The sequence below is a fragment of the Microcaecilia unicolor genome, chromosome 1, assembly GCF_901765095.1.
Source record: "Microcaecilia unicolor chromosome 1, aMicUni1.1, whole genome shotgun sequence".
Classification (NCBI taxonomy): Eukaryota; Metazoa; Chordata; class Amphibia; order Gymnophiona; family Siphonopidae; genus Microcaecilia; species Microcaecilia unicolor.
Genome location: NC_044031.1, coordinates 164550938 through 164576313, shown reverse-complemented (window position 1 = coordinate 164576313; position 25376 = coordinate 164550938). Strand labels below are relative to the sequence as shown.

At 45.1% G+C, this 25376-nt stretch overlaps 1 pseudogene; it reads left to right on the top strand.

The window, feature by feature from the left end:
• The window catches only part of LOC115471380, a 30507-nt pseudogene extending 10852 nt beyond the window's left edge, over nt 1–19655 (top strand).
• The last annotated feature ends 5721 nt before the right edge of the window (nt 19656–25376 follow it).

Sequence of the window (25376 nt, the reverse complement as noted above, 5' to 3'; positions counted from 1 at the left end):
AGACATTTAGTGGTATAGAAGGATCTTGTACAACATGATAATGACAGAGCATAATAATAGTATAACAAGCAGATATTATAATACAGTTCTAAATATATGTGGGGGAGTTGTGTATATTCATATTGGTTGATCTTTGTGGTAAGCTTTGTTAAAGAGATGGGTCTTCAGTAGTTTGCGGAAGTTCGTAGATCATTTTTAAGTTGCGTGGTAGTGCATTCCATAACTGTGTGCTCAGGTAGGTAAAGTTTGACGCGTGCATTAGTTTGTATTTTAGACCTTTACAGTTCGGGAAGTGCAAATCAAGGGATGTTCGGGATGATCTTTTGGCATTCCTGGGTGGTAGGTCTATCAGGTCTAACATTATTTGAAAGCGTCCCATATGTAGATATAAATATCATGAAATCAAAACTGAGTATCACTAAAACAGCTTCAAATATTATTGTAGCTGGTGGAAACAGCACTAATAAAGGCTGTATTTTGTGCTCATTTTAAATGCTCCCAGATTTCAACCTAATTCATGTTTAATGTGGGATACAACTGCCCTAAATAAGTAAATAAATAGACACGCTAGACACACTCTGAATGTCGAGCACCTGATTCTCATAACATGATGTCTTTTTTAGGGCCCTTTACCGGGAGAAAAAAATCTCTGCATGAATATAAAACATGCTAGGCTGTCCCTATAACCAGCCCCTCCAAATGACACACTGATTACGATTTATAACAAATTACTACTCCACCTATGAAAAGTTATTCCGTTATTATACTTCCTCTGTGTACATCCGTATGCTGCACAAGCTGGCATGTTTGAAAATATAAGTGAGATTAAATAAAAATGCTACCATCAATAAAGAATGACTAGGTGGATGCAGCAGCTCATAGGTTTGTTTGCTTTGTTTTGAGTGTATACAGAATGACGGCTGTGCGGGGAAGGGGAAACATAGACTAACCTAAGTAGCTTCAACTTTTTGATGTCATGCTGTCTCCTGTTCTCAATCAAACCTCCTTGGTCCTGATCATAGAAATACACTGGGATAGGGTGGTCAGGAATCCAAGACTGTCCCAACATCTCCAGCCTGGACGAGAGGACATGAAATGAGATTGAAGGGGAGCAGACTCAAAAAAGATGTCAGGAAGTATTTTTTCACGGAGAGGGTGGTGGATGCTTGGAATGGCCTCCCGCGGGAGGTGGTGGAGATGAAAACGGTAACGGAATTTAAACATGCGTGGGAAATGCATAAAGGAATCCTATGCAGTAGGAATGGATCCTCAGAAGCTTAGCCGAAATTGGGTGGCGGAGCAGGTGGGGGAAGAGAGGTTGGTGGTTGGGAGGTGAGGATAGTGGAGGGCAGACTTATACGGTCTGTGCCAGAGCTGGTGATGGGAGGCGGGACTGGTGGTTGGGAGGCGGGAAATACTGCTGGGCAGACTTGTACGGTCTGTGCCCTGAAAAAGGCAGGTACAAATCAAGGTAAGGTATACACATATGAGTTTATCTTGTTGGGCAGACTGGATGGACCATGCAGGTCTTTTTCTGCCGTCATCTACTATGTTACTATGTGGGTAACTTGGCATCGCTGTAATGGATTTTTATCATTGTATGTCTTTGAGAAAAGGGCTTTGTACATTTGACCCTTGATGTGAAATATGATTTAAAAACATTTATGTATGGAGGCCTATTGAAGCCATTGGTTTCCGTTTTCACCTTTTGTTTCTATGGTAACCAATAATTTCTTTGTGTGCTATAGGAGTATTTATTCATATAGGTGCCATTTGTTTCTATGGTGACCATTACTTCCTGTGAGCACCATTGGTTTGTATAGTGATCATTTGTTTCAGTGAATGTCATTTGTTTCTATGGTTACCAGTCATGATTTGAAAACCACTAATTTTCTATGATAACTATTCATTCAAAATGAGTTAGTATCAAAGAGATTCAGATGGAAAACAAGTTAATAAAAACAACTCGTTACTATCACTGAAAACATAGTTTATTGTAAATTAAAGTTATTCACTTTATTAAAGGCTCCTTTTACAAATCTGCGCTACCGATTAATTACTCGCTGAATGCAAAGAAGCCCATTCTATTTCCATGGGCTTCTTCGCATTCATTGTGCCCTAATCGGTAGTGCAGCTTTATAAAAGGAGCCCAAAATATGGAACCTACTGATAAGATCTTTTTTAAAAACAGCCTTTTGGTTTCTTTCTTCCCTGGATCCTCATGGGTCAGGCTCGCTCTGTCCCTTGTATAGATATCAGTCTTCTGTACAGCTCTCATATGCTCATAGTAGACAGAGAAACAATATAGTAGGCTCATTTCATTCACTTACTACAATATGGGTAATCAGGCTGTTCTTAAGTGAATATGGAACAAAACCATGGACGTGTGCCATGTTGTCTAACTGGCAGCTGTGATACAAGGCTTTGTCACATGCCCCAAGGCAGAGGAGCAGAGGCAGGTAGTATCTCACTTGTACATTTCCATTTTTGCAACTTGTCAGCTATCAGACTCCTTGGCTTCTATCCACAGGTCTGGGAGATCTTTCAGACCAGGTTTTCCTTTGCATTTGTCCTGGAAATGGTAATACTAATACTTTAAGACTTCCTGTCCTGTTTATCGACACTTGCGCGTGAAGGATGCACCAACTTGTTCAGATCAAGCGCTAGCATGCATCATAGCATATGGTATAATTCGATATATCTTCTGGGCAGATTAGAGGAACCAGGTCTTTGTCTGCCATCACCTACTGTGTTACTTGCTTTTGGCTGGAAGTATCTGGAATGCCTGGCAGAGTTTAAATTTCTCCCCCGTTCTGCCTCCAGTTTACTTGGGCATCCATTTTCCACATTCCACTCTTCACAAGCCCACCATAGGTGGTATCCACTAAGTTCCTGTGGGATTTTCACCATTTCATCGGGATCTTTATCACAGACTTTAATTCCTTTCACATCCTCCCCAGGCACCTTCATTACAAAGTCGCAATCCCTCGTCATGGTCCTCCATTTCCGCTTGTTGTGGTATTGATTTAAGCCTGTGTTCACATTAGCATTAGTTGACATAGGTCACCATGGAACTGTCTGCTCTTGTGTTCAGCATATTAATAATGCCAGCTAATCCCCGGGATGGGGACAGATGATAAATTGTGGGCCGCAGCTTTAATAAGCTCAATTGGTGGGTTGGGCCATGGTAATGTCTTTGCAAAGGTCACAATGGCTGGCTGTTGCGGGTGATCCTTCACGGACTGGTGTATTTGGTTGTAATGCCTGCTTGGAGGTTACAGTGATTGGCCTAGTGGGCAACTCCTCACCCCACCGCAAAATGTTCAGAAGGATCACCCCCTCTGGTCTCAGGTAGCACAGAGCCTGCTTCTCAATTGCACTGGTAAGGCTTTGGATGTGCTTCGCTGCCCCAGTCTGTGGTGGGAAACCTGAGTCAAAGAAGCATCCATGTAGCAGTTTGTGCAAAAGGCAATTTTGATCTGAACTTGACTCAAAGACTTTGGGCCTAGAACAGGAACCTGAATGCTATAGAAACACCTAGCTGAAGGGGAAGGCAGGCATGGAACTAAGCTGTTTGCAGAGATGCATGACTGGATGACAAACTGAGCATGAACTAGAGTGACCCTGTTACTAAAAGACAAACTTGCCACGTGATCTAGCTAGATAACAACAAGGTGGATCAGTGTACATCTGGGAGCATGAATTAGAGCTGTCCTACCACTAAAGGATGAACTGACCACATGATCTAGCTGGATAGTGGGTGGAGTATACAACAATGTCAGTTGGATGGGCTCAGGTGCTTCCTAAATTGTTCTGAATACGATGGTTAATAATAAAGCTGCCGCCTTGCAAGTCTCCACAATTCTTGTGTCTAGTGTGCTATTTTATTGAATGTGTCATTTAGTGGGAAAGAGGTGACTTGCTGAGTGGTTGTGCTGCCTGCCTATGTTAAGAGCTGTTAGTGTGACCAAAAACAGAAAGTCCACACCAGGGTGCTGCAAAACCATTATTTATCTTCAATAGACTCAACATGAATCGTGTGTCGGCCACAACTGGCCTGCGTCAGGAGTCTGAAGACCTAACAGTGGTCTGTAAAGCAACATACTGGCTTATATCAGTATACTCGTCAAATGGCCAATAATTCATTCAAGCTTTAATTTATTTAAACTGAAAATCCCAACACAACCTCACACTGGCTGTGTAAAAAACCTGTGAGGCAACCCACTCTATGTACCTTCTGGTCAATCTAATAGATGGAGAAAAAAGCTTCAGTTTCGCCACCCAGCCAGCCCAACACAGCAGGCTATAAGGCTTAAGTATGGTGTGCAATCATATAGCTTCAGAAAAACTCCATCAAAGTGACTGACCACTTCCTAACTGGCAATTGTGTGTGTCTCAACCAACATATAAGGCAGTTTCTTGCACTCTCCTAATTCCAAATTCCCACAAATGCTTGTAGTGCTTATATGAGATAAAGCCGGGGACCCCGCAAGAAATCACTTAGCTTTTTTCAACTCTTGTCCCCCCATCCCCATTTTACCGAATTGGCTATCTGATAATCAGTGGATGCCAGATGAACACCTACTATAACATCAGAAACACTCTCCCTATTTGTATGAACTAAGGGGTCCCTTTACTAGGGTGCACTGAAAGATGGCCTGCGGTAGTATAGACGCATGTTTTGGGCAGGCAGAATTATTTTTTAGTGCACCTATAAAAAATGGCGCTTTTTTTGCCAAAAATGGACGTGCGGCAAAATGAAAATTGCCACGTGTCTATTATGGGTCTGAGACCTTACCGCAAGCCATTGACCTAGCGGTAAGGTCTCACACAGTAACCAGGCGATAATGGTCTACACACATCAAATTCCACTTGTGCATAGCTGCTGAGCGTCACAAAATAAAATATTTTCAGATGCGCATAGCGGATATGCGCCAAAATTTAAATTATCGCAAGGACCACGCAGTAACCGGGCAGTAACTCCAACTTGGTGCATGTTGGGCACGTGTAGGTGCCTACTCAGCTTAGTAAAGGGGCCCCTAAGTCTAGTATGGTCCCATTCTGCATGAATTCTACAGAATAGTTCATCCCATAGAGAATCCAGGATCGCTCTACTTCTAGAAGACTCCACAATAGGGATACCCCAATTGACTTCTGGCATATTAAAATCACCTATTAGTTGTACTTCGCCTTTCAAAGCTATATTTTGAATATTTTCAATTAAATCTCTGTCCACTTCTGTCTGTGAAGAAGGCCTGTATATCACACCAATATAAATACATTTTCCATTCCCTCTTCCAGATTTATCCATAGCACCTCTTCCTTGCCCTGGAGGTTCTGCAAATGTGGCTTTAATATTATCTTTAACATATAATAATAAGGGGCTGCCAAATAAAAATAAAGGGAAAGAGGATGGGATTTGATATACTGACTTTCTATGGTTACAATCAAAGTGGTTAACATATTATATACAGGTACTTATTTTGTTTCTGGGGCAATGGAGGATAAAGGGCCCTGTTTACTAAACAGCGTTATAGCCGCATTAACATTTTTAACATGCATTAACCATGTACGCATGTTAACCATATACATACCTACAATATCCCCAGTGCTTTTTTTGTAGAAAAAAAGGTGCCGGTACTCATTATGGGCGGGGTCACCATGTATGGCTCCACCCCTATGATAGCCACACCCACATTAACCACACCCCCTATACCAGCCATGGCGCATATAAACAGACATCATTGAAAATATTACAGTACTATAGGAGAAAAAAATAACGTGATTTTTTTTCATTATAAATAATCTCTGTAAGCACTTACAGCTCCAGTATACCCAGTGCAAAATAAGACAGCCAATGTAAATTCTCAAATTGGACATATTACAAACACTAAAATGAAAATAAAATGATTTTTTCTACCTTTGTTGTCTGGTGACTGTTTTTCTTTCCATATTGGTCCCAGTCTGTGATTCTCCTTTCCTTTGTTTTCGCTTAACTCTTCTGTGCCATTTGTCATTTTTGTCTCCTTTTTCTTTGCTTTCTTCAATATTTTTCAGGCTCTCTCTCTGTCCAGATTTAATTCATTCTTACTATCCATTCTTTAATTTCCTTCATCTACCTGTGGCTTTTCATCTTTTCCTCACCATTGTTCTCCCCATGCCCCTTCCTCTTATTCTCCAGTCTTTCTCTATTCCCCTTTTCCATCCAGCAGCTCTGCTTTCTCTCCCCATCCTTCCAGTGTCTCCCCTATTTCTTTCTGCATTCTTCCATCCAGCGTCTTCCCTCTTTCTCTCCCTATCCTTCCGTTTTCCCTCTCTCTCTCCCCATCCTTCCATCTGTTTTTCCCTCTCTCCACATTCTTCCATCTGTTTCCCCCCCCCTCTCTCCCCATCCTTCCATCTGTTTTCCCTCACTCTTTCCCCATCCTTCCATCTGTTTTTCCCTCTCTCCCCATCCTTCCCTCTGTTGTTTTCCCTCTCTCTCTCTCCCCAATCCTTCCCTCTGTTGGTTTCCCTCTTTCTCTCTCTCCCCAATCCTTCCCTCTGTTGTTTTCCCTCTCTCTCTCTCCCCAATCCTTCCCTCTGTTGGTTTCCCTCTTTCTCTCTCTCCCCAATCCTTCCCTCTGTTGTTTTCCCTCTCTCTCTCTCCCCAATCCTTCCCTCTGTTGTTTTCCCTCTCTCTCTCTCCCCAATCCTTCCCTCTGTTGTTTTCCCTCTCTCTCCCCAATCCTTCCTCTGTTGGTTTCCCTCTTTCTCTCTCTCCCCAATCCTTCCCTCTGTTGATTTCCCTCTTTCTCTCTCTCCCCAATCCTTCCCTCTGTTGGTTTTCCTCTTTCTCTCTCTCCCCAATCCTTCCCTCTGTTGATTTCCCTCTTTCTCTCTCTCCCCAATCCTTCCTCTGTTGGTTTCTCTCTTTCTCTCTCTCCCCAATCCTTCCCTCTGTTGGTTTCCCTCTTTCTCTCTCTCCCCAATCCTTCCCTCTGTTGATTTCCCTCTTTCTCTCTCTCCCCAATCCTTCCCTCTGTTGGTTTCCCTCTTTCTCTCTCTCCCCAATCCTTCCCTCTGTTGGTTTCCCTCTTTCTCTCTCTCCCCAATCCTTCCCTCTGTTGGTTTCCCTCTTTCTCTCTCTCCCCAATCCTTCCCTCTGTTGATTTCCCTCTTTCTCTCTCTCCCCAATCCTTCCCTCTGTTGGTTTCCCTCTCCCTGCCAAGTTTCCCACGAATGGCGCGAAGTCGCAACGCACGCGGCACCAGCCACTATTTTCGGCTGCTGCTGCTTCTCCTGTTGAGCAGCAGTGGCCGCTACACAAAGAAAAAGAAGATTTTAAAAAGAAAATTGAAAACGCGGCACCCCGGCACTGTAGACAGCCATTAGGCATTGGCTGTTGCCCCGCAGCCGCTCCTCCTCTTGCCTCTACGTCACTACCCCTGGAGGAAGACCCCGGAGGAGCGCAGTGACGTAGAGGCAAGAGGAGGAGCGGCTGCGGGGCAACAGCCAATGCCTAATGGCTGTCTACAGTGCCGGGGTGCCGAGTTTCAGCCAGGTTTGAAGTTTTTTTAAAAATCTTTTTCTTTGTATAGCGGCCGCTGCTGCTCAACAGGAGAAGCAGCAGCGGCCGGAAATGGGGGCTGGCACTGCGTGCGGGACATGGACTCAAGGGGCGGGGGGGAGCAAATAAAAAAGGTGCCGGTACGCCATACCGTTGCGTACCGGCACAAAAAAAGCACTGAATATCCCTATAGGTGCCTACATGGTTAGCGTGCACACTAAGTGTAGGTGCGCTAAAAACACTAACGCACTTTAGTAAACAGAGCCCCAAGTGACTTGCCCAGAGTCACAAGGAACTGCAGTGGGAATTGGACCCTGTTCCCCTGGTTCTCAGGCCACTGCACTAACCATTAGGTTAAACCTTGCAGGTGTCTTTAGCCAAAATGGTGCCTGTGACCCCTACCACTAGGGATCATGATACTACTACTAGGGATCATGTTTCCATGTAAATGCATCAGGGCCACCAAGGGGAGGGGGCAAAATTCCCCGGGCCCGAGTGATCGCGTCCCGACAGGAGCAGGAAAGAGAAAACTCTGGCGCCGGGCTCCCCTTGGAGGCTGGGGAGCACCCAGAGCTTCCTCCAGCTCTGCTTTTCTGCCCATTGCTAAGCGGCTGCTTTTTCTCTCAGGCGTAAATGCTCAGTTTTGAAACCGAGCATGTTCTGAGAGGAAAAGCAGCCATAGGGGCAGTCAATCAGTGCTGGAGGAAGGAGAATTAGATTGTAAGCTCTATTGAGCAGGGACTGTCTGTCCATGTTCAAATGTGAAGCGCTGCGTACGTCCGGTAGCGCTATAGAAATGATAAGTAGTAGTAGTCTTCTGTTGGCAGGGCCTCGGGATCCCAACTAGCCAAGGTATTTCAATTCTTTTGCGTCAGCTATGGGGACAGTGGCAGTGATCAGAGGGCGGGTGGCAGTGGACAACGATTGTGGTGGTGGTGGTGGGGGGGGGGGAGCGCGGTCCTGCCCTGGGCCCGGTTTAGTCTATCGGTGGCCCTGAAATGCATAACAGATGACTCCTCTCTGAATTGTCCACCCTGGCACTAATTCCATATTACTGGGCTGTCAGAGGTCATATTCAGTGCACTGTTTGAATGCATACCTCTATGTGCTTATATTTTTATTTATTTATTTATTTATTGCACTTGTATCCCACATTTTACCACCTCTTTGCAGGCGCAAATAGGATTCTACTTGGCACCCTCTGGTTGCCTAATTATAGGCACACAGTTAAGACTAAAATGCATAAAAGCACCAGTCTGAGAAATAACCATCCTCATTTACTAATGCTAGAGTATAATACTTAAAAAAAGGATTAACTGCATCATACTATGACATATATTTTCAGAAGCATACTCAGTCCTACATAAGATAAGAAGTTATGTATGTAGGTTAACTGATTACATTCGGTTTAAATTCATAATATGCTTAAATCTGGCCGCTAGAAAAAGGCATTCCAGAATTTGTGGTATATTATAAATTTATGCATGTAACTTTAATTTTCAAAAAGTATGTGTCACCAATATTCTCATAACATTTGTATTTTATACCATCATTTACAAATAGGTAAGTGATGCTTTTGTTTGACAAATTGACTTCTGCGCAGGTGTAAAAGTACATGCTTAACTTTATAATTAGGTATCCTACTGGAAACTTAGGCCTCTATTAGCAAACTGAAAATACCATAACAAAATGTATTCATATTAGATCAATGATTTTACTGAACATTTTTCTTGCCCTGAGTTGCAACAGCATATGCATTGTTGTAATACTGTTTTTTACAGGCACTTCCTCTGTTTTCCACTAGAGGACACTTTAACCATGTGGATTAAATTATTTTGCCAATTCAGCTATGGCTTTTTCAGTATCATATTATGCTAGCAGAGCTTTCTAAGGACAACTTTAATCTAAAAAAACAATTAGCATTTTTATTTCAAGATTTTATGAATGCTTAGTTTGATCTCTGCAAGTATTGACAAATACTTAGAACATAAGAACATAAGAATAGTCATACTGGGTCAGACCAGTATCCTGTTTCCATCTAGCCCAGTATCCTGTGGCTAATCCGGGTCACAAGTACCTGGCAGAAAACCAAATAGTAGCAACATTCCATGCTACCAACCCCAGGGCAAGCAGTGGCTTCCCCATGTCTGTCTCAATAGCAGACTATGGATAGGAACTTGTCCAAACCTTTTTTTAAACCCAGATACACTAACCGCTGATACGTTCCAGCTTATTTTCAAAGGAGATCGCCGGCCATCTTCCGACACAAATCGGGAGATGGCCGGCGATCTCCTGAAACCAGCCAAATCGGTATAATCGAAAGCCGATTTTGGCCGGCGCCAACTGCTTTCTGTCACGGAGCCGGCCAAACTTCAAGGGGGCGTTTCGGTAGGGTAGCGAAGGCGGGACGGGGGTGGAATGGGGGCATGCTTTGAGATGGACGGCTTTGCCCGATAATGGAAAAAAGAAAGCCGGCCTTGACGAGCATTTTACCGGCTTTACTTGGTCCCTTTTTTTCATGACCAAGCTTCAAAAAGGTGCCCCATCTGGCCAAATGACCACCGGAGGGAATTGGGGATCACTTCCCCTTACTCCCCCAGTGGTCACCAACCCCCTCCCACCCAAAAAAAACCAACCCAACTTTTTTGCCAGCCTGAAATGTCATACCCAGCTCCCTGACAGCAGTATGCAGGTTCCTGAAGCAGTTTTTAGTGGGTGCAGTGCACTTCAGGCAGGTGGACCCAGGCCCATCCCCCCTACCTGTTACACTTGTGGTGGTAAATGGAAGCCCTCTAACCCCACCCCTGAACCCACTTTACCCAGATGTAGGTGCCACCTTCACCCATAAGGGCTATGATAGTGGTGTAGAGTTGTGGGGAGTGGGTTTTGGGAGGGATTTGGGGGGGTCTGAGCACCCAAGGTAAGGGAGCTATGCACCTGGGAGCTATTTTTTTTTTTAATTTTTAGAAGTGCCCCCTAGGGTGCCCGGTTGGTGTCCTGGCATGTCAGGGGGACCAGTGCACTATAAATGCTGGCTCTTCCCACAACCAAATGCCTTGGATTTGGCCGGGTTTGAGATCGCCGGCTTCGGTTTCCATTATCAGCGAAAACCGATGCCGGCTATCTCAAACCCGGCCATCTCTGACATTTGGCCGGCCCCAACCGTATTATTGAAACGAAAAATGGCTGGCCATCTTTTTCGATAATATGGTTCGGGACTGCTCTATGCGGCGCTGGCCAAATAGATGGCCGGCCATCTATTTGGCCAGCGTCGTTCGATTATGTCCCTCAATATCTTCCAGCAAAGAGTTATAGAGCTTAAGTATTCGTTGAGTGAAAAAAATATTTCCTCTTCTTTATTTTAAAAGTATTTCCATGTAACTTCATTGAGTGTCCTCAAGTTTTTGAACTTTTTGAAAGAGTAAAAAATCAATCCACTTCTACTCGCTCTACACCACTCAGGATTTTATAGACTTCAATCCAGTGGCGTTCCTAGGGGGGGGGGGGCGGTGGGGGCGGTCCGCCCCGGGTGCACGCCGCTGGGGGGGTGCCACGCGCGCCTGTCCTCCGTTGGTCCATGCTTATTCTCTGCCCCGGAACAGGTTAGTTCCTGTTCCGGGGCAGAGAAGAAGCATGGAGCAACAGAGGGCAGGCACGCACAGCACCCCCCCCCCCCCAGCGGCGTGCACCTGGCGGGGGGGGGTTCCTACACGGGGGTGTCCTTTCGCCGGGGGGGGTCCGCGCTGCATCGGGGGTGGCACTGCACCCAGGGGACGGAGGCGCATCAGCGATCCGCCCCGGGTGCCAGCCCCCCCCCCAGGAACGCCACTGCTTCAATCATATCTCCCCTCAGCTGTCTCTTTTCCAAGCTGAAGAGCCCTAACTTCTTTAACCTTTCCTCATGTAGAAGGAATTCCATCCCATCATTTTGGTTGCTCTGCTTTGAACCTTTTTCATTTCTGCTATATCTTTTTTGAGATATGATGACCAGAAGCAATACTCAAGGTGAAATTGCACCATGAAGTGATACAGAGGCATTATGGTATTCTTGGTATTTCCCATCCCTTTCCTATTAATTCCTAGCATCCTGTTTGCTTTTTCGGCTGCATTCACATCTGCATTCAGAAAATGTTATCTTTTGCTCTGGCCTGCTCATTTTTTTCGATCTAATAAAGGGAAAGTAAGTGAGCTCAATTAAAAGGTGTCACATCATATTGGGAACCTTTTACAAAGCGTTGCTATCAATTAGTGTGCACTGAATGCAAAGAAGTCCATGGGAATTCAATGGGTTTCTTCACGTTGAGTACATGCTAATCTGTAGCACTGCTTTGTAAAAGGAGCCCGTTATTTTTTATTGACTTTTATTTCCAGGGAAACAAAATAAAAATGAAAGAATATTACATTTATCTTAACAAGAAATCATATGTATTCCTCCATTGGAAATCATGAGAAAACAATGTACTCAGTCCAATGCCTTTTCTTGTAGTAGGCCAGGAGGATGAATTACTGAAAGAGATATTCCCATCCCCACCAGTACTGGCCTTCCGACAACCACCCAACTTAAAACACAAGCTAATCAGAAGTAAACTTCCATCACAGACTGAAAAGGAACAGAAGGGCACACGTCCCTGTAATTTATCCAGTTGCAAACTATGCCAAAATATTTCACAGGACCCCACAGTTACCCACAAAGGAAAGATATTCAACATAAAGGGATCTTTCACTTGCTCATCTTCCAATGTGGTATATATCATTCAGTGTAAAAAATGTAACGAAGGATGCTATATTGGAGAAACAGGCCAGATGCTTAAGACAAGATTCAATTTACATAGACATCACATGAACAATATAGCCAGTAGGGCCCCCACCCCGGTGGGACAGCACTTCACAGAACCAGGACACTGTACCAGTGATTTCATAGTGAGAATACTGAAAGGTAACTTTAAAACCATACAAGAACGTAAGACCATTGAAGTCAGAATGATTGAATATTTTAACACCCAACAGAAAGGACTTAACAAGGACCTGGGGTTCCTAGCCCATTATAAACCATAAAGCTGTATGTCTCTGTTGATCACCCCACCCCTCACCTATCCACACCCATCCTGTTAGAATATCAATGATATTCTTTGATGTCCCCATGCTTACCTCCGACCCACCCCCATCCTCCCACCCTGTCAGACTGTCATAGTAATGCTTGAATGTTTTCACTTATATACACTGTCAGCTAGCACATTTGCTTATTTCCGATCTGACGAAGAAGGGCAACCTTCGAAAGCTAATCAAGAAATGTATTAAGTTATGTCCAATAAAAAAGGTATCATCTTATTTTCTTTTCCATGTTTTATTTTGTTTGATTTCTATTGATAACCTTGTAGTAGGCCAAAATTGTGGAATTTACTTCCCTTATCTTCACAAAAGGAGACAGGTTATGTCGTATTCTGTAAACATCTAAAGACTTTTTGCCTGTAGAGAAGCTTTAACTGATGCCCTGTCTTTATGATACTTTATTTTGTATTTGTATTTTTAATTTATTAGTTGTATTTTGTGTATTTTTATGTGTTAGGAAGGTCACTTATACAAGTCAAAGTCGCCATTAATTGACTCTAAACGCTATTCTTTAAATTGGCATCTAAGTGCCGTGGAGGGGCATAATCGAACGCGAACGCCCATCTCCATGGGCGACTATCTCCAAGGACAGGTACGCGAAGGGGCGTGACAGACCGTATTTTCGAAAAAGATGGGCACCCCATCTTTTATTTCGATAATACGGTTGGTGCCAGGCAAACGCATCGGATTTGAGCAGATTTGAGCTGGGCGGTATTGGCTTTCAGCGATAATGGAAACCGAAGGTGCCCAGCTCAAAAACGAACAACTCCAAGGCATTTGGTTGTGGGAGGGGCCAGGATTCGTAGTGCACTGGTCCCCCTCACATGCCAGGACACCAACCGGGCACTCTAGGGGGCATTTGTAAAAAGTAACAAAAAAAATTTAAATACTTCCCAAGTCCATAGCTCCCTTACCTTGGGTGCTGAGCCCCCCAAATCGCCCCAAACCCCACTCCCCACAACTCTACACCATTACCATAGCACTTATGGGTGAAGGGGGGCACCTAGATGTGGGTACAGTGGGTTTTGGGGGCGGTTTGGAGGGCTCCCATTTACCAGCACAAGTGTAACAGGTAGGGGGGATGGGCCTGGGTCCACCTGCCTGAAGTCCACTGCACCCACTAACAACTGGTGGAGGTCCATAGTGGTCCTGATGTGCAAATCGGTCATCCGACCTGGGTATAGGGGCAAAAGACTAATCGAACTGTCTAGTAGCTGGTTCCACCTGAAGTTTCCCTCAGGATAGCTGGTGCTCACGCTGCTCGGACACAGTTTTATCCGGTAAAGCGAATGATTAGAGGTCTTGGGGCTGAAATGATCTCAACCTATTCTCAAACTTTAAATGGGTAAGAAGCCTAGCTCGCTGGCTTGGAGCTGGGTGTGGAATGCAAGTGCCCAGTGGGCCACTTTTGGTAAGCAGAACTGATGCTGCGGGATGAACTGAATGCTGGGTTAAGGCGCCTGATGCTGACGCTCATTAGAGTCCAGAAAAGGTGTTGGTTGATATAGACAGCAGGATGGTGGCCATGGAAGTTGGAATTCGCTAAGGAGTGTGTAACAACTCACCTGCTGAATCAACTAGCCCTGAAAATGGATGGCACTGGAGCGTCGGGCCCATACCTGGCTGTCGCCGGCTCTGAGCTGCCTGTGCATGTGTTCGATCTGTCCAGGGGGCTAAGCCACGATGAGTAGGAGGGCTGCTGCGGTGGGCACGGAAGCCCGGGGCAAGAGCCTGGGTGGGGCTGCCATGGGTGCAGATCTTGGTGGTAGTAGCAAATATTCAAATGAGAACTTTGAAGGCTGAACTGGAGAAGGGTTCCATGTGAACAGCAGTTGAACATGGGTCAGTCAGTCCTAAGTGATAGGCAAGCGCTGTTTGGAAGGGACGGGCGATGGCCTCTGTTGCCTTTGGCCGATCAAAAGGGAGTTGGGTTCAGATCCCCGAACCTGGAGTGGCGGAGACGGGTGCCGTGAGGCATCCAGTGTGGTAACGTGACTGATCCTAGATAAGCTGGCAGGAGCCCTGGGGAGATTTCTCCTTTCTTTGTGAAGGGCAGGGCACCCTGGAATGGGTTCGTCTTGAGAGAGGGGCCCGAGCCTTGGAAAGTGTTGTGCTTCTGGTGGTGTCCGGTGAGCTCTTGCTGGCCCTTGAAAATCTGGGGAGAGGGTGTAAATCTCGTGCTGGGCTGTACCCATATCCAAAGCAGGTCTCCAAGGTGAACAGGTTTTGGCAGGAGTGGAGGAGTGGCCTAGCGGTTAGGGTGGTGGACTTTGGTCCTGGGGAACTGAGGAACTGAGTTCGATTCCCACTTCAGGCACAGGCAGCTCCTTGTGACTCTGGGCAAGTCACTTAACTCTCCATTGCCCCATGCAAGCCGCATTGAGCCTGCCATGAGTGGGAAAGCGCGGGGTACAAATGTAACAAAAATAAATAAAAATGTTAGAACAAAGTAGGTAAGAGAAGTTAGCAAGTCAGATCCGTAACTTCCATAAGGGCTGGGTTGGTCGGGCTGGGGCACGAAGTGGGGCTGGGTGCATGCTGCAGCTGGATGAGGCGTTGCCCTGTGTTTCCCAAGGGGCGGCAGAGACTCTGGACATGAGCCTGGCCCTTCCCATGGATCGCTTCAGCTGCAGTGGGCGCCTCTCCCCCCGCCTCCTCCCTCCTGGGGGGGGGGGAAGGGCACCGGGTGGGCCAGTGTCCCCCCTTTGGCCAGCACCTAGCAGCTGACTTAGAACTGGTGCGGACCTGGGGAATCCAACTGTTTAATTAAAACAAAGCATCGCAAAGGCCCGTGGCGGGTGTTGACGCAATGTGATTTCTGCCCGGTGCTCTGAATGTCAAAATGAAGTAATTCAATGAAGCGCGGGTAAATGTCGGGAGTAACTATGACTCTTAAGGTAGCCAAATGCCTCATCTAATTAGTGACGTGCATGAATGGATAAATGAGATTCCCACTGATGATGCGTTGTTGCGATAGTAATCCTGCTCAGTACGAGAGGAACCGCAGGTTCAGACATTTGGTGTATGTGCTTGGCTGAGGAGCCAATGCTACCATCTGAGGGATTATAACTGAACGCCTCTAAGTCAGAATCCCCCCTAAATGGAACGATACCGTAGTGCCGAGGAGCCTTGGTTGGCCAGGGATAGTTGGCTGCTTGGCCAGTGAGGAGAGCCACATGCCTCGGGACCGGAGTGCGGATAGAAGAGGGTCACCTCTCTCCTATACCACACCGCAGGTTCGTGGGGAACCTGGTGCTAAATCATTTGTAGACGACCTGATTCTGGGTCAGGGTTTTGTACGTAGCAGAGCAGCTACCTCACTGCGATCTATTGAAAGTCATCCCTTGAGCCAATCTTTTGTCTTTCTCTCTCGCCCACCTGCCTGCGTGTCCCTCTCTCTCCCTCGAGGGAGGGAGGGAGGGGGCGGGTGGACCTGGCAGCAGAGTGAGCTCTCTGCCGAGGGAGCAACTCATGTTGCTGGGCTCCTTCTCCCTTCCTGCCTGCGGCCCGGAGAACCAGATGGCCCAGGCGGAAACATGGCTGAGCCCAATTGCTCAGGGAGGCACCAGATGGTCTGGACGGTGACCGGAAATTGGACTAAGAGTCTAGCCACTTGGGGAGGCACCAGATGGCCTAGGCGGAAACGGGGCTGAGCCCAGTCACTCGGGGAGGCACCAGATGGCCCAGACGGTGACCGGAAATGGGGTTATGAGCCCAGGTGGCCAAAGGAGCACCAGATGGCTCTTCCGAGGCCCGGGGAGCCAGATGGCCCTTCCGAGGCCTGGCGGACCAGATGGCCGAAGACCCTGCAAGGCTGAGCTGGCTGAACTCAGGGAGTCATAGCGGTGAGGGGGGGCATAATAGTCAGGGGGGGGGGCTTAATAGTCAGACCGATGTGGGCCCGTGGGCTAGAGCTTAATAGTCATGGCTGTGGAGCTCACTCACTCAGCCCTTCTCATGGAAGCATAAGACGGGCAGGATAGTTGGACTGATGCAGGCCCATGGGCTAGAGCTTAATAGTCGTGGCTGTAGAGCTCACTCACTCAGCCCTTCTCATGGAAGCATAAGACAGGCAGGATGGGGTAGAAGGAGATAGGGACCAGAGTCACCCACTCCATGGTGCACTGCACTGACCACTACACTACTCCAGGGACCTGTATGCTGCTCTATTAGACCTGGCTCTAACATCTAAAGCTGTCATAGAGGTTGCTAAATCATATTTGCATTCACATTTGTGGGGGGTGGTAGGGGGGGGTCAGTGACCACTGGGAGGCCACCCCTGATTCCCTCCAGGGGTCATCTGGTCATTTAGGGCACCCTTTTGTGCCTTATTTGTTATAAAAACAGGTGTAGCTCAAAATGTCTTATTGTAAGTTCTGGATGGCTTTGTTTTAAATTATCTCCATAGTAACCTATGACACTTTGTAGGTCAAAGTGAGATGAAAAACTTCAGGACTTGCCACTAATTGTACATACTGGTAAAGCCTGTAACTTTGGCTGTTTTGGTGGTTCATCAATGTCGTATAAATCTGAAAGTAATTCCATCAGTTGCACACCAGGTTTACTGATCTGTGAACATAAAGTAGAACTTGTTGAGGGAACAGCATCCTCGTCATGTTCCTCTAGACATGGTTTTTCAGTTCTCTCTGCATCGTCGCTATACTCCTCTACACTTGGTTTTTTGAAGTAGCTTAGTAATGAACTTTGTTTTGCCATGGGGGCAGACTAAGGAACACTGTCTATCTCGGGAACATTTCTGAGAATTTTCTCTCCTGGAAGCTAAAATCACAATAACTTCAGTAAGTTTTGTGATAAGGATCTTCTGAGTTTACTTCCAACAACATAGGTAGCAGAAGCATAATAAAGCTTAGCACCCCCACAATCCTGGAACACTGTATTCAAATTGTGGTAGCACCTCAATAATAGCAACACAAAATCCCTTCATTGCCAAGTACTTTGTGATCCTGCAAAGAGGCTTCTTAGAGCCTATATTGCAAACCATAACACCAGTTCCAATAATGGTACCTTTAAAAAGGCAGCAGTGAATATACACATCCCATTGGAAAACCCGGCCAAGTCAGACTCATAGATCCCCATACAAACCACATTCTGCCGAGCAGAAACTCTCACCTGCTCGGTCACATGCAGACCATAGACCAACCCTCATCAATTACAGAATAAAGGACCAAAAACTAGAAATTTATTGATTTATTTTCTAAATTTGTATGCCACATTATCTCTGCAATTCTAAACAGATCACAATTCAACACATATTAATTGTAAAACATATTACAAAAACATAAAACATAAAGACCTTCCTTACCCTACCCCTACATCCCAGCAGCCTGGCATCAGCTTTTTTGTTCCATACTCCCTACCCATTCCCGTAGCTCAGCATCAGCCCTTCCCTTCTCTACCTTACCCCCCCCCCCCCCCCATCCATCCCATAGCTAAGCATCAGCCTTATCCTACCACCCTACTCCTCCCTGTAGCCTAGCATCAGCCCTGTCCTACACCCTACTCACCCCCTATGGAATTAAGTGCTAAAAGACTTTTTTTTCATGCCCTGGGCAACAGGACAGAGCCCATCTCTGCAAACACCAGTCACCACGAAGTCAAGAGCTGCAACCATGTTTATTCAGTACCGAGTCGACTCACTGCCGTGCCAAGTCTGCCCAAAAGGTAGGTGGGACTGGGAGACCAGCTGAGCGAACCGCGGTGTAACGACGGTAGAAATGAATTAGTGAAAGGCTGCTGCTTTGGCTTTGCTTGCTGCGCTTTAAGTCAACTGCACTTAAAACTGGGTGGACGGGCCTGAGCTGAGATTGGATGGGCCTGGGCCTGCCCAAGTCCGCCCATAGCTACACCCCTGATATTCCAGGTACTGCTGAGGGGGGTGGGTAATAGGTGGTAGTGTCTTGGTGCTATTTCCACTGGGGTGTGTGTGTCATTCTTCTCATATCTTTTCCATCTACAGTCTGCAGCTGTGGCTCCTTTTAAGGTTGCCATCTGGGGTGTAGGACTTCATCCTGGCTGGGGCCTTCTACCTGGAGATTCCCCATTCTCCATGGCTCTGCTGATCCTGCCATTTCCCCTAAGCCCTGTTGCAAGAGGGGTGGGTTAGTGCAGCAGGCTTTGATCCTGGCAACCTGGGCTCAATTCCCACTGCAGCTCCTTGTGACCTTGGGCAAGCCACTTAACCCTCCATTGCCCCAGGTACAAAAAAATGCCAAAAAAAGAAAACTTAGATTGTGAGCCCCCAAGGGACAGAGAAAGTACCTGTATATAATGTGTATAGTGCTATGAACATCTAGTAGCGCTATAGAAATGATTATTAGGGTGAGAGTGCTTTACCTCCAGCAGCACTTTAGTTCAGCAGCTCCCTCCCGTGTAGTTATGACTGCTTCTCTCTTTATTCTCCATCCTGTGGAAGCCAGCAAGCCCACTTTCAGGTTCAGAGTCTGGCTGCTGCCCCAGGGGAATTGCCACATACCAGCCCTGTGGGATCAGGGTTGAATGAGGGTAGCCTTCTTCTTATTCTCCCCCCACCTTGAGAAATTTAACTTTTGCTTTTTTTAATCCCTCTGTACAATTAGAAATACATTCCTCAAGTAGTGATAGAGAAGAAATTGGTCCAAAGGGTTTTTTTTAATGGCCACAGTGTAAGAAACAAATAAAGATAAAACAGAAGTGTAAAGTTCCTAGAAGTTAAGATCTCAGGAACAGAAAACATAACTTACTTCATCAAGCAGACTTTTTTTTTGTATTTGGTAAGATCAATGTTCTCAAGATTATCCACCAATTAATTTTACAGGAATAAAGTCCAAAAAGTATTAACATGTAAAATCCATGTTTTGGATCAGGAAAGTGAGAATAATTACAAGCTGGAAACAATTAATGTTTTGACATTGAAAAATGCTTTAAACTGTACATTTATTGTTTCTCCATTGTTTCGTTTCTTAGACTTGAAAAGAGGGATATAGTTGAGTACACATGATGAATGAATCTCATTGAAGGCTCAGTTTCAGCACTTAGCTCAAATAATAAAGAAATATGTATTATTGTAACTGATGACAGAGAAGGCTCAATAATTAAACAAGATTGCAGGGATAACAAGGACAAGAGTAGAAGAAAGATATCTGGATTTTTTTCCATGTTATGATACCTTTTAAAATAGAGCACTTGTTGTGTGGAATGGTTGAGAAGAAAACCATTCCAGATTACACATTTACCTAAATAATGGACGTACTAGATAATAGGATTTTTCTGATAAAGGAATTTTGGACAATGGACATTTTCCAGGTAAAGGAGTGTAACATGTTTTCCATGGACAGCAGGTTTGATAAGGCACAACCGTGATGTAAAATTCTGAGCATGTGAGGCCCTTCTTGTGTGTAGCAGTCTCCTCATCTCCTCACTTGGTTCCAAAGCTCAACACAGACAGCTTTCAGGGAAGTGAGAGAGACTGTGTGCCTTATCAAGTTCGCTGTCTACAGAAAGCTTCTTTTACACTTGAGCAATGCTGCTTTTTCTGTCAACAGGCAGGACTGAGTCAGGCACATTCCCAAGCTTGGGGTTATTCGTTATATATTGTCTTCACCTTTAGAGCAGCCTGCACAGTCAAGTATTAGAGTTGCTAAGTCACAGTGCAGGTTGGCCAGCACTGCTTGTACTGTAGTGTGCAGTGAAAGTATGACGAGAGGTCCAGGCAGCTGCCTTGCAGTTGGTAGTCATTGAGGCAGATTTCCAGAGGGCAGCTGTAGTTACTGTAGCTCTAACTTGGTGGGATTTGACCTTGAAACTGAGAAAAATGTGTTCAAAGCAGAGGCCAGCCAGTTTACTAAGGATTGTTTTTTTTGCCTTCCTGTTCTATTTGGATCAAATGAAACAAGTAATTGTTTTGACTTTTTAAAGCAGTTGATACCTTTTTATTGGACTAAATACATTTTTTGATTAGCTTTCAAAAGTAACCCTTCTTTGAGGAAGCAGGGTTATCTTCAAAAGCTAATAAAAAATATGTATTGTTAGTCCAATAAAAAGGTATCATCTTATTTTCTTTTCTATGTTTTACTTTATTTTTATATATTACTTTTAAAAGTGGACTAATATGGCTAACATACCACTTTTCTCCTGATTTAGTGGGAAAGTAGTTTATACAGTGGGTTTTATCTTTCACCCTCCTCATTCTTCCATCACATGCCCTGGCCTTCTCTAAAATCTGAGGGCCCAATATTCAAAATGGTTTAACAGGGCAGGAGAGGTTCTGGTCCAGTTAAACCCTGTTGAGCTGACCATCTATTAGTATTTAATGGCACTTAAGCATGTGGTGCCACTGAATAGTGCTTCTGATTGCTGCAGCACTGTCTGGTTCATGTCAGGCTGGTCCAAAGACAGAGCTTGGGCAGAGCTGAACTTTACTTGACTTTACTAGGAGTGTATATTTCGCTCCCACCTCGAAAGATTCGGAGTGGACTACAGAATAAAAAGATCAACAAGATTACATTGGGAAGTCAAGATTCGTAGCAGATTACGTGGAGGGGAATAATCGAACAGGGGCGCTCATCTATAAGGGCGCCCATCTCCGGGGACGGCCCCGGAAAGGGGCAGAGCCAACCGTATTATCGAACAAGATGGGCATCCATCTTTTGTTTCGATAATATGGTCGGGGCTGGCCAAATCTCAACATTTAGGTCAACCTTAGAGATGGTCGACCTAAATGCTGAGATCGCCGGACTTAGAGATGGCTGGCCTCGGTTTTCACCGATAATGGAAACCAAGGCTGGTCATCTCAAAACCGGCCAAATCCAAGACCTTTGGTCGTGGGAGGAGCCAGCATTTGTAGTGCACTGGTCCCCCTCACATGCCAGGACACCAACCGGTCACCCTAGGGGGCACTGCAGTGGACTTCATTAATTGCTCCCAGGTACATAGCTCCCTTCCCTTGGGTGCTGAGCCCCCCAAATCCCCCCCAAAACCCACTCCCCACAACTGTACACCATTACCATAGACCTTTTGGGTGAAGGGGGGCACCCACATGTGGGTACAGTGGGTTTCGGGTGGGTTTTGGAGGGCTCACATTTACCACCACAAGTGTAACATGTAGGGGGGAGATGGGCCTGGGTCTGCCTGCCTGAAGTGCACTGCACCCACTAAAACTGCTCCAGGGACCTGTATACTGCTGTCATGGAGCTGGGCATGACATTTGAGGCTGGCAAAAAATGTTTTTAAATTTTTTTTGGGGGTGGAAGGGGGTTGGTGACCACTGGGGAGTAAGGGGAGGTGATCCCCGATTCCCTCCGGTGGTCATCTGGTCAGTTCAGACACCTTTTTGAGGCTTGGTCCTGAAAATAAATGGACCAAGTAAAGTTGGCCAAATGCTCGTCAGGGCCGCCCTTTTTTTTTCCATTATCGCCTTAGGGCGCCCATGTGTTAACCACGCCCCGTCCTGCCTTCCCTATGCCTCCGACATGCCTCCTTAAACTTTCGCCGGTCCTGCGATGGACTGCAGTTGAGGGTGGCCAAAATTGGCTTTCGATTACACCGATTTGGCCGCCATTAGGAGAACGGCGCCCATCCCCCGATTTGTGTTGGAAGATGGGTGCCCTTCTCCTTCGAAAAGAAGCAGGATAGTGGATAAAGGGCAGATAAGGCAGTCTAATGCATAGATGCAGAGAAAGGAACTTCAGTTTCACGTTAGACGTATTTAAAATGCCACGGGGAAACAGATTTACAAAGAGTTTGATAAGATGTATTTCTTGAATAACATGGATTTTAGGGCTTCACAGAATTGGGTGTAGCAGTTGATGTTGAGCATTGGTGTCAGTAGGGCATTCCAGAATTTGGCAGCTTGGTAAGAGAATAGGCTTCAGAAAAGTCTTTAGAGGCAGAATTCTTTATAGGGTGGGAAGGATAGTTTAAGGAAGTTTCTTGTCCCGAATATTGAGTGCAGAGTTGTGATTTGAGAAAACATGTATTGAGGAGCAGAGCCCTGAAGGATTTTGAAGACAAAGTGTTTAAAGACAATTCTGGCCTCTACAGGTAGCCAGTGTAGCTGGGTGTATAGATGAGAGACCCTGTCATATTCAGTCCGTAGATAAGGCTGTGTTTTATGTTGTCTGCAGTTTGCGTATTAGGTTTTCAGGGCAGTTTAAGTAGATTATATTGCAGTAGTCTAGCTTGGTTAGAATTAGAGCCTGTCAGTGCAATTTTTCTAGCAAAAAAGGTGCTGGTACTCGAATGCCAGGCCACCCTTCAGGGGTGGGGTGATCACTGAGGGACTCACCCCACAATAGCCAGGCCCCCTGCAACCAGTCACAGAATCTATGACAAGACAGAATTGGTGTGTTGAGCTTGAGCTCTTTCATTAAAACTTGAGGTCCATGGGTCAATTTTAGCAGACACTGGAAAAGGTGCCGGTACTCAGTACCCCTGAGTACCCCCTCAAAAAAAGCCCTGCCTGTACTACAAGTCTGAAGTGTTCTTGTGTAAAGTATTTTTGTATTCACCTGCGATTATGCAGTTGGAAGAAGCAGGTCTTGACTGTCTTATTCACCTGTGCTTACCAGGATATGCTTTGGTCTATTGTAATTCCCAAGATTTTGAGAGAGGGTTCTAGTTTATAGGGCAGATTATTTACTACAAAGGAACTGTTTTGCTTTATTGTTGCGTTATGTCCTGCCAAGAGGAATTTCGTTTTATCACAGTTTAGTTTTAATTGGTTCTTGGCCATTCAGATTGTGATTAGGGTGATGTAATCCTCTAAGCATTGTTTTATTGAGTGAATAACATCATTTGTTGGAATTAATATGGTGATGTTGTCCACATATATAAACACTCAGAAACCCACTGCTTCGAGGGTGATAGGGACACCATAAGGAGGTTGAATAGAACGGGGGAAGTGGCAAGCCTTGGAGGATGCCACTATCTGTGGACCATCTTTCAGAGTGTGTACCATTCATTCTAACCAGGTATGATTTGCTTGTTAGGAAGCCACTGAACCAGTTTAGTATGTGACCTGTTATGCCAATGTTGTTTAGGATTGTTAGAAGTAATTTATGGCCTACCACATTGAAAGCGCTTGAGAGGTCAAACTGCATGATGAATGCTTTCTTCCCCTTGGCCCAAAAGGTGTTTATGCCATGTATCAGAGCATATAGGGTGGTCTCAGTGCTAAAATTTGCTCAGGATCCTGATTGTGAGCTGTGTAGTATATTGAATGTCTCCAGATATTAATTAGTTGTATGGTGATTTTTCCTTTCATTTGCTTTATCAGGAACAGTCTGGATGCTACAGGTCGGTAGTTGTTCACATTGGCCCTTGATTCTTGTTTATTTTTCAGTATGGGAATAAGGATTATGTTCCCAATTGATATTGGAAAGTAATCTCTGGACATAGAGTCAGTCAGCCAGTTATAGATTATGGATTTGAATTTAGGAGAGGCACAGCTCATGAGGCTGGTTGGGCATATGCCTAGTTGGGAGTGGGATTTGGAGAATTTCCCAATTAGTCGATCTAATTCAGAACATTTGATGGTGTGGAAGTTATCCCATGTCATATCAGATGGTATTGCTGTATCGGAATGTTTGGTTGTTATATATTCCTTGTCGATATCGTTGCTAAATTGAGCTCTGAATTTGGTGGTTTTCTCTCTGAAATAGAGGGCTAATTGCTCTGTTATTGGGGCGGATTCCTGAGTTGGGATAGTAATTCTATCTATGTTTATTAGGTTGGTAACTATAGAGAAGAAGCGTTTGGTGTTGTTGATGTTGTTGATCAGTTTGGAGTAATAACGTTTTTTGGCATCAACTAGTTTGAGTTTATATCTGGATGCTGCTTTTCTCCAATTTAGTCTAGTTATCTCAGTTCTGTCTTTCATGGCAAGAGATCTGCATTGAACCATTTGTTCTTACTAGCTTTTGATTTTTCTTTTATTTTCGTAGGGCCATGCTGCCTAGAATGGTCTCACAGATCTCTTTCCAATCTTCTAGTGTTGCTTTGTTGCTTCTTGAGTAGTATTCATCTACCTTATTCCAGAATTTCATAACTGGTTAGCCATGAAATTTAATCTGCTAACCAGTTAAGTAAGTGCACAAAACTAGGACAACAAACAACCCATCTGGATATTGACTGATGCCCAGTTAACTTCTAGGTGACTGCACATTGCTGGATATTCAGTGCTGGTGCCTGACCATGGCCTGGTATTGAATATCTGGGCTTAATTCAGGCTGTGGATGTCAGCAGCTTAAAAGGCAAATTTCCCAAAGCTGACATCTTCCAATAAATTGAAAATAAAATACTTTTTCCTACGTTTGTCTGGACATTTTACTTTTACAATTACATTGGTCTGTGAGGCTAACACAATTACCTAACCTCCGGTAGAGGGCAGGCAATGAGGGAACGTACAAATAGTGACAAAACATGATAAGATAGCATTCTGGAATTTTGATCACATGTCGATCAGATCACAAAACGCCCCTCCAACTACAGATCTAAATTAATTACAGCCTAGAATAATCACTAGAGAAGAGCAAGACACAAGGTTCAGATGTTACAGACATGCAATAGCTAATTTATTATGTTATCGGCAGCAGAGAAAAAGACAAATCAGTGATCATATACTTATGCTAAGTTACCCGTAATGATGGTAAAGCAGTGATCATTTATGTTCCTGTCAATGCAAGGCAAAAACACACACACTTAGACCCTAGTCCTGAACTAA